The sequence below is a fragment of the Lipotes vexillifer genome, unplaced genomic scaffold (assembly GCF_000442215.2).
Source record: "Lipotes vexillifer unplaced genomic scaffold, Lipotes_vexillifer_v1.1 scaffold487, whole genome shotgun sequence".
Classification (NCBI taxonomy): Eukaryota; Metazoa; Chordata; class Mammalia; order Artiodactyla; family Lipotidae; genus Lipotes; species Lipotes vexillifer.
The window spans coordinates 2053489-2061561 of NW_006782062.1; positions in this window are offsets into that span (position 1 = coordinate 2053489).

The window sequence follows — 8073 nt, forward strand, 5'->3', positions numbered from 1 at the left end:
CTGCCCATTTTTGGATTGGGCTGTTTATTTGATATTGAGCTGCATGAGCTGCTTGTATATTTCGGAGATTAATCCTTTGTCAGTTGCTTCATTTGCAAATATTTTCTCCCATTCTGAGGGTTGTCTTTTCATCTTTTGTTTGTGGTTTCCTTTGCTGTGCAAAAGCTTTTAGGTTTCATTAGGTCCCATTTGTTTGTTTTCATTTCCATTTCTCTAGGAGGTGGGTCAAAAAGGATCTGGGTGTGATTTATGTCATAGAGTGTTCTGCTTATGTTTTCCTCTAAGAGTTTGATGGTGTCTGGCCTTACATTTAGGTCTTTAATCCATTTTGAGGTTTTTTTTGTGTATGGTGTTAGGGAGTGCTCTAATTTCACTTTTTTACATGTAGCTGTCCAATTTTCCCAGTACAACCTATTGAAGAGGCTGTCTTTTCTCCATTGTGTATTCTTGCCTCCTTTATCAAAGATAAGGTGACCATATGTGGGTTTATCTCTGGGCTTTCTATCCTGTTCCATTGATCTATCTTTCTGTTTTTGTGCCAGTACCATACTGTCTTGATTACTGTAGCTTTGTAGTATAGTCTGAAGTCAGAGAGCTTGATTCCTCCAGCTCCATTTTTCTTTCTCAAGATCGCTTTGGCTTTACGGGGTCTTTTGTGTTTCCATACAAATTGTGAAATTTTTTGTTCTAGTTCTTTGAAAAATGCCATTGGTAGTTTGATAGGGATTGCACTGAATCTGTAGATTGCTTTGGGTAGTAGAGTTATTTTCACAATGTTGATTCTTCCAATCCAAGAACATGGTATATCTCTCCATCTGTTTGTATCATCTTTAATTTCTTTCATCGGTATCTTATAGTTTTCTGAGTACAGGTCTGTTGCCTCTTTAGGTAGGTATTCCTAGGTATTTTATTCTTTTTGTTGCAGTGGTAAATGGGAGTGTTTCCTTAATTTCTCTTTCAGATTCTTCATCATTAGTGTATAGGAATGCCAGGGATTTCTGTGCATTAATTTTGTATCCTGCTACTTTACCAAATGCATTGATTAGCTCTAGTAGTTTTCTGGTAGCATCTTTAGGATTTTCTATGTATAGTATCATGTCATCTGCAAACAGTTTATTCTTTAAGATAGTAAGTGAGAAAATGGATGGGTAGGACAGGAATCAATGAACTTGGACCTCATCCTAAAGCCCTCTCATTAAAAATCAGAATGCTCTATTCAGCTGAATCAACTTAAAAAAAGAAGGAAATGAATAGTTTGACCTGACTGACATCTGAAAAGGCAGTTGATTCGTTTCACTTTAAGTAGTAGCTGACATTCCAATCTCTTTAATTTGTAACTATTAGTATAGCTGAATTATTTTGTCCTTCAATCTGCTATGTGTGTGTGTGTGTGTGTGTGTGTGTGTGTGTGTGTGTGTGTGTGTATATGTATATCTCCAAAGTAACTTTGAATATTTTCAGTGAAGTGAGGGAAAAGCATAGATCATAAAGAATGGGGGAGAAGTATGGGACGAAAGAGAGATAATATGTAAAAATAGAAAAAGAGATGATGACTGAAAGACAACATTGGAAAATCACGTGATATAAAATATGAACTCATCCACACAGCAGTCTGTGAGGGGAAGAGAAGAGAGATAATTACCCTTTTTAGACACTGCATGAGATATTGGAATGGAGTAAAAAATACACCTGAGTTCGAATCCCAGCTTTGCATATTATTAGCTGAGTGTCCTTGGGAAGTTTATGAAACCTCATGGAGAATCATTTCTCCCAGTGATTAAAAAGATAAAATAATAATGCTGTAAAGGTATCTTGAGGATTAAATAAGGCAACCTGTGTAGAATCTCTGACATCTGGTAAGAACTCCATAAATGTTAGTTTCTATCCCCACTTAACAATTGGGGAAACTCAACTTGTCTTCTTATGGTGCTATGTGGCAATTTCTCTGGGATCTGTTCTTAGGAGTAGAACCACTGGGTTCTTATGTGTGTGTTCTTAATAATCTGATTAAGTGCTGCCAGTTCGCTCTCCAGGCTGGTTTGTACCAGGCTCCACGCCCACAACCAGTGCACAAGTGTTCCTAGTCCTCGCATCCTGCTGAGTGCTTGACTTATTTTATTTAATCTGCACAATAACTCTAATGAAAAACAATGTATTCTTCTCTCCAACTCCCAAATAAGAGAATTAGGACATACAACTTGAACACAAACACTCTGTGAGCATGCATTTTTGCCAGGTGCTTTCTAGATGCAACTCTACAGAAATCCATTTGATTAAGAATTTTTGTCTTGAAGGAACACACAAAAAAATTTATATATTCATAGACATCAGAAAAGTATGTAAACAAGTATTTGGTCATTCCCTTTCACCCCAAAAGTGCTGTCAACACTTTCTCCACTCTTTCTGTAGATGGGACTCTGGTTCTTAAAGTTAATAAGTCAAGGGCAGTTGGCATTTTAAGAGGCTCCAAGCAGTGGCAGAGGAGGGGGAAAGTAATGGAACGAGCCCCCCTCGCTATCCCTGCTCTCCCCCCATGTGCCATCAGTGAGAGGGTATATTGTCTGTAGAGAATTTTAAAACAGTAATAAAACCAATTTTAAAGAAAGTCAGACTTCTTTTCATTATAATGATGCACTGGCAATTTTAAACAATGTCAGTGATAAAACATTCAGCCTCACTTGTTGGGGTGACCTACCTTTATGCCACTTGTTCTAAGAAACTGCTACCTTTCAAAGGTGGAAGCTACAATTTGACTTTGGAGAGCCCTGTCTTAGACCTTGTTTACCACTCTGATGAATAGTTTTAGTCATTAGTAACACAAGTATTTACCAATGGTTCTTGGGCAATCCCTCAATTAAGGAAGAAATGTTAAGATATTCCATTTTATAATGTAAAAGCTAACTTCTTTGGGGAAAGTGTGAAATTCTGTGGAGATTATTCTGTCAACTGTTTCTGCTACCTCGGTTTGGGATGGGATATAGGAAGAAAATAGAGAAAAGGTTCTCCAGTAGAGGAGGGATAAGCTGTTGCCAGGCCTAGGTAAAATGCTGGTAAGGGGCGGAGAAGATAGACTCCACAAACTCTAGTGTCAAATGTCTGGTTTTTAAGTTTCCTACTCCATGCTACAGGAAAGTTTTGTCAAAACACTGCAGCCTAATATTAGTTGCCTTTTGAGGAGTTATAGGAGGGAATCCATGTCACATAGAGGTTGAGAGGGATGGATAAATACCTTCAGAAGCATGGAGTAGAAACTATGAGGTGGCAAAAGTTTACTAGTAATGAAATTCAGAGAAATTTGCAGCAAAATGTCTAGGAACAAGAAGGATGGGTGTGGGAAATGTGTAAGCCTGGGAATCCCAATTATATGCCTTGTAGGACTGTGGTAGAAAAGAAACTATGAAGGGTTGAGGGGAACCAGGAGAGTTCATGTCTAAAAGTCCGTCCAATACTCATCACTAGTCAGTTGTCCTCCTGTGTATACAAGTGTCTAGATCTACAGGCTTTCTAAAGGAATTACAAAATCTGAGTTTAAGTGGGAAATACTCATTTCTTAAAAGCTACAAAATAACAGAAAAATTAATGCCCTTCCGTATTGCAAATGCTGATTCTCATGCCTTGGAAATTGTCAGAATTTCCCAAGACACACATGAGGGGGATCTGAAATGCGCATGACAGGGACATGGATTATTATTTATATGATAAAGGGAAGGATGGGCCACTAAAAGCAGAGCTTTAATATATTCCTATTACAAATATGAAACAAGGCAGACCATGCTAAGTGCCATAATAAAATTGTAACAAGCGGTCATAAAAGATTCCATGGAAAAGGAGAACTTGAACTGGTCCTTAGCAATAGGTAAGTTATCAACAGGGAGATATGATGGGGAAAATCAGAAAAGGAAGGCAAGGAATATCTAGATAAAAGAAACTGCAGTAGTAAATGCAGTTAGAGATTTTTTTTAAATCCATGTTTGAAGACTTAAAGTCTACAGATTCACTGGGTGGAAAATTATAAGGAAGGAGGGAAAATAAGACTATATGAAGGTGGGTACAATCACACCATCGAAGGCCTTCGAGGACAAGATGAGTGATTTGCGCAATGTTCAGTGTGCATATGGAACACTTAAAGAATCTTAAAGGTCAGCTATTATAAATTTATTCATTTTTAAGCATCTAGAGTTTCCAAAAACATAATCAATAATGGCAAATCCATAGAATAATTTTCTAAAGTTCGCCATAGTACTGACATTTTCTGTCAAACTTTAAGCAACAAAAGAAGGTTGTGATTAACTGAAATGACCTTACCTGCTGCAATGAATGATGATCATGGTTCTAGCAAACACACAAGATAATGTGAAAATTCTGTTACTAAGCAAAGGAGAAAAACACTTAAATCTAAGAGGAATAAAGGGTTGCCCTATGGCTACTGGGCATATTTGTCACAAACACTAAGGATTTATGGACCCCTAATGCCTAGCATTGTTTTTCAGAGTCTCCAACGTCCAATGTTTTTCCTGCAGTGCAACATATGTAAGCTGCTTAAATCAGCTTCTGACATTGCTTCAACTTCAAACTGGAGGCAAAGTGAGGCTTAGCAGATGGCAAAACCCATCCAGTTTTCTAAGTGTGTGTTCAGCATAAGGTGCTCGTATGTTCTCTTGGACCCGGCTGGGCTGAAATCTTCCCTTAGAGAAAAATACATGGTGTTCAGTTTTATGGTGATGAGTCAGAACTCCGGATACTTGAGCTATGTCTTGTTTTTTTCCTTTCACAAAGGTTAAGAGCGCAGTCACAGTGGCTTAACTGCCTCTTAACCAGGCTTAGGAAAACTGAAAGTTGATTAATTGCCTTGCGACTGTGATTAAACTTAAGTCTGGCTAATTCAAGACTCTCTAATCATTCCAGAACTTTAAATTTTTCTTCCCTAAGACTCAGGTCTTAATTTATTTTCATGATCTGACTCATTTTTTAAAAAATTTTTATTGGAGTATAGTTGATGTACAATGTTGTGTTAGTTTCTGCTGTACAGCAAACTGCATCAATTATACATATACATATATCCACTCTTTTTCAGCTTCTCTTCCCATATAGGTCATTACAGAGTATTGAGTAGAGTTCCCTGTGCTTTACAGTAGGCCCTTATTACTTATCCATTTTATATATAGTAGTGTGTTTATGTCAATCCCAATCTCCCAATCTATCCCTCCTCCCCGTTTCTTCCCTGGTAACCATGTTTGTTTTCTACATCTGTGACTCTATTTCTGTTTTGCAAATAAGTTCATTCTTCATTTTTTAAGAAGATCAAAATCTTCTTTTCAGAACTTTCATTTCAGGCCTCCTCATGAAGTTCAGGCTCAAAAAAAAAAAAAAAAAAAAAAATCAGCAGTAAAGACACAGTTTCGGAAATAAGAAGGGGCTGATACTTATATCCAGGACAGAAAAAAACGAACAAAATAAACAAAGCCTGAAAGAGCCAAGCATCCCAGTTTACAGCAAAACAATTATAAATTTCCCCAATCTGACATTCAAGGGTCTCCATGATCTGTCGCTGTCTTGCCTTTCCAGACCCATTTCTGCAGGTATGCTATAACCATTCAAATCGGGCTATTCCCTATTTTCTTAGATCCTATGTTGCCTCACCTTGGCCCTGTTGCATAGGCTTGTCACTTTTCTAGGAAGGACTTTCCAACCCCTTCCCCTCACCAACCCATCTTTGTGATTCTGACAAAGCTAAAATAGAGTCCATGATGGAAGTGGGCTGGTAAAAATGGAGACTGGAGCCCAAAGACAGAAGGCCATGAATCTTTTTCTAGGAACTTCATCCCCTAGGCCACTGTTTCATAAACTGTCAATAAACCATCTGTATCTGAACCATATGGGGACCTTTTTTAAAGGCATATTCTTGGATCCAAGCATCCTAAATTAGCATCTCTGGGTATGAGGCCCAGGATTGGCCTTTTAATAAGCCCATCAGGCTTAGATGATGAGATGGGCTTCTAGGTGATTCTATTATATGTATATGAAATTTTGAACGCTACAGACGTCTAATAACTGCATGCCTGAGAATGTGAATAGATTTGTATATTAGGAGAGATAATTTGGACAGCAGAATGAGGCTAGGGAGCATGGAGGAAGAGACTAGAGGCAGAAAGACCAGTTAGGAGGTTATTGCAGTGGCCACTATTAACCTCTCTCTCCTGAAACCGTCTTCCTTCCTGGCTTTTGAGGCATGACTCTCTCTTGATCCACTTGCTGCATCTGCATCTGCCCTTCTGAATCTTTCATGCTTGTCCTCTCATTCTAGCATCTCTTTCAATGTCAACATTACACCAGGTTGTGTATAAAGTCCACTTCTCATTGTATAGTCTCCTTAATATCTCATCCACTCCCTTAACTTCAAATACCACCTTTACACTGCTGCCCCACAAATTTATAGTACTTCAGAACAGCAGATCTCTATTTCCAACTACTTAGGTGTTCTACCTAATATTTCATGAGAATGTCCAAATTTTACACTCTTCCCTATCTCTATACCTGCATGTCTTCCTTTAGCACCTATCTTACACATAGAGGTATAGCAAAATCCACCTACTACCCCAAACCAGACACCTGAGCATCTCACTTCAAATCTGCCCCATCCTCCATGTCACCCCCGCACTGTTTGATTTTTGCCCTATCTTCTACTAACAATTCTCTTTTTAATCCATACCTTCTTTTACATGTTCACCCCCATATCTTTGGTTCAGATCTCAAATCCTGGGAAGAATCCTAGAACTTATCCCCCTTCCCCACTCAAAGAAAAGGCCAAATGCCACATGCATGACAGAGAAATGTGGGGAATATCCCCCTAACCAAAGAAAATTATGAGGGTGAAATAGTTCCAATGAAGAAGAAAATCTTTAATTTAAGGCTTATAGCTGTAGAGTTTATTTGCCAAAATATAAATACCTTTCCATTACAGAATTCTAATTGTGCCATGCTAAAATTATAACGTTGGCAGAGTGGCCTCAACTTGTCACTGTCAGGTCATCATGTGCGGTCATAACTACCATAATGTGGCATGGGGGAGGAGAAACATTAAGGGAAATTGGAACTGACTCTTTCAGGCCAGCTTCTCCCCCTACCCTGATATATAAAAATAGTGGCTTGCAGAGAGAGAAAAAAGTGTGTGTGTGTGTGTACACACGTGCATGTGTGCATATGTGCAACTACAGCCTCTTGCATCTGCCTATTAATTGAGATGAAGTGAGTAATGGTGGTGGATTTTTACGTGATTTAGGTTTTCAAGAACTCAGTTGAAGATACTCCAGAGTTGCTGGATTAACTGCGGACTCCTAGAAGAATGGGTGTTTCCCCCTCTTGAACTTTTGGAGACTATTAAAGAGCACTAGGCATGGACAAGCACACATCCATACAACCAAGTCCCTGTGACAGAGGAATCCTGAGGATGGCCTGACTCCTTAACTCTGCAACTGAGGTGACATTCTAATGTCATTTGGCCCATGTGTAATTTCAGCCTCCATATGCCACTGAATGGGACTGCAAACATGACTACAACCATACTCACTGCCCCAGTAAAAATCTCTTTCTTTAGTTGCTACTATTCTAGTATTTTGTACAAGATATGCCATTTAGTCTTCCCTCTAGACCCATATGAAGTAAACATTGCCAATCCAAGGCAAGGAAACAGGTTCAGAGAAGTTAAGAAATTTCCTAAAAGTCACCCAGCAGTTAAGTGTTAGATCTGAATTATGTGAATTCAAAGCTCTATTAGCTTTGCTATTTTTGCTGCTCTATGTCCTATTAATTGTTTTTCTCTGATAACCTTGTGACAAAAATGCTAACAAGTATCAACAGTATTTGTTCCATATTTCAAATACTCCTGGGAGGACAGCGTGGGGAGAGAGTAGATATGTGATCAAGGGCAATATTCCTTGAAATTAATTTCCTGTATGATTCACAGAGGGTGTACTGACATAAGGGTTATGCCTTTAATAGTCTTGTATCAGACAATTATCGGTAATTAAAAACCCAGTAGGAATTAGTTTATTAGATCACTTTCTAAGGTGGTGG